Raw genomic sequence first — 1,930 nt, forward strand, 5'->3', positions numbered from 1 at the left:
TATATATATATATATACACATACATTTGGCGTCCAAAAGAAACTTGAAAATGAAATCACCCAACCATTGTGTTAAAGCCTTGCACTACACTCCTGCAGCACACCAGTTAAAGCTAAATATATTCTGCCTCACCTGACACATTAGTAAAGGGACACCCGGGGGGGGACACTATCAGAGCTGCGCATTTTCGAGAAAAAAAACTACCAAAGCCGCGCACTATCGGAGCCGAGCACTTTTTGACGATATCGATACAATTAGATCGCCAATTCCATCCAACAGTTACAGTCCCCTTGACAAATTAATTACTCTGTAGAACCCCCATCCTAATATATTCGTCTTTCTGCAGATGTTAAGGGATTTCCGGACCAGTTGTGAACTGAAACAAAAACCACAGACCAAACAGAAAGGCACTGCCATGGCAGAAACGAGAATGTGTAACAAGCAAACTAATATACGCAGATTGACAAGTCTCACAACTTCAATTTTTATCCTGAATGAGCAAAAAAACACTTTAAAGATTGCCTCTATCCGGTAGATATGTTTTATATGTGAAAAGCCTATTCATTCAATATAAAATATAACTGATATCTGGTCTCAAGTCCAGTAAAACGCTGAGGGTAATTAACTTGTTGGGTGGTACTGTTTTGGTAATCGGCAATCTCATTGTATCGATGTCCTTAAAAAGTGCGAGGCTCTGATGTTCTCCCCACCGGAGATATGGTCACTCAAAATTGACCTTAAAAAATCAGGCTTGGCAAAATTGTGCGAAATCCCCCCCCCCCCAAAAAGTAAAATTGTCATCGTGCATGTTTTGAGGTGAACCAATATTGACAGAATTGACATACATTGCACATCCAATGAATGAAGAAATTTGTCTCTGCAATAAAAAATAAAAAAAGTATTTCAATAGTTTCAAACCAAATGGAAAACAAAGCAATCAGAACTACCACCCAAAACTGAGACTTAACGTTAAATGTGCTAATTGTTATTTTGCCTCGGGGCATTTGGTTTGGGGTAGGGCACGAGCCCTTAGGGCAGTGCATCGGCTCTATGAAATTTTGGACATAATTATCGGTCATTTCATTCCAAATGTCACAGACAGTTGAAACAAAGGGTCTGAATTGGGAGCAAAGTCGATTTTCTACATTTGCTGTTTCATGGGACTTCATATACCTGTAGAATTCCTATCGGGCTATTTTCTGGTGACCACTGGTGTTGGATCAGCCCATTTACGTTGCTATGATATGGTGTGCCAAAATTTGGTTAGTGGCACTGGCCGCTTAAGAAAGTGCTTTGTCGTGCATGGAGATGGAGATATCTATTTGAATGACATCAAGACGAAAATAAGTGTAAGACATAACGTTCCAGCACTTGCGCGATGTAGTTCACTAAAGCAAGCCATCCGGTGGTTCTCATTAGGGTGGTTTTGTTTATTCCACCCCAGACCACTCCAAACCATGACAGTTTCGTGGCCTCTGCGCCTCCCTGACAAATGATTACTCCAAAATCTAACAAACAGTTCATATGCAAAAAAAGGTTTCGTGCTCTAGACGAAACCAATAGTTCCCTAAACAAAAACAAAATCAAACTACATCACATGTAAGGTTAGGTCCAGGTTTTGCATGGTATTTGTGACTACTCTGTTTTCTTACCTGTTGAAAATGTCATTAGAAAATGCTGTTCATTGCTGACAAAATAATATTCTCTTTTCAATTGATACTTAATACAGGTCCATTCCACCAATGTTGACGCACCTCATTATATGCGCCCACAAACTTTTATGTTTCTTTGATTTCGCACAATTTTGCTACGCCTGATGTTTTAAGGTCAATTTTGAGTGACCATATCTCAGGCGTCTCTTCACATAAATGAATTATTAATATATTATATATTTACACACACACATTTACGCGCATATTTACGCACCTTC

At 39.2% G+C, this 1,930-nt stretch overlaps 1 protein-coding gene across 1 annotated transcript in view; it reads right to left on the reverse strand.

Annotated features, from left to right (window-relative positions):
* Nucleotides 1-1,930, reverse strand: part of LOC101863199 — a gene marked incomplete at its 5' end in the record, with an annotated part of 7,356 nt that overhangs the window by 4,954 nt on the left and 472 nt on the right.

Source organism: Aplysia californica, unplaced genomic scaffold, assembly GCF_000002075.1.
Source record: "Aplysia californica isolate F4 #8 unplaced genomic scaffold, AplCal3.0 scaffold00357, whole genome shotgun sequence".
Lineage (NCBI taxonomy): Eukaryota > Metazoa > Mollusca > Gastropoda > Aplysiida > Aplysiidae > Aplysia > Aplysia californica.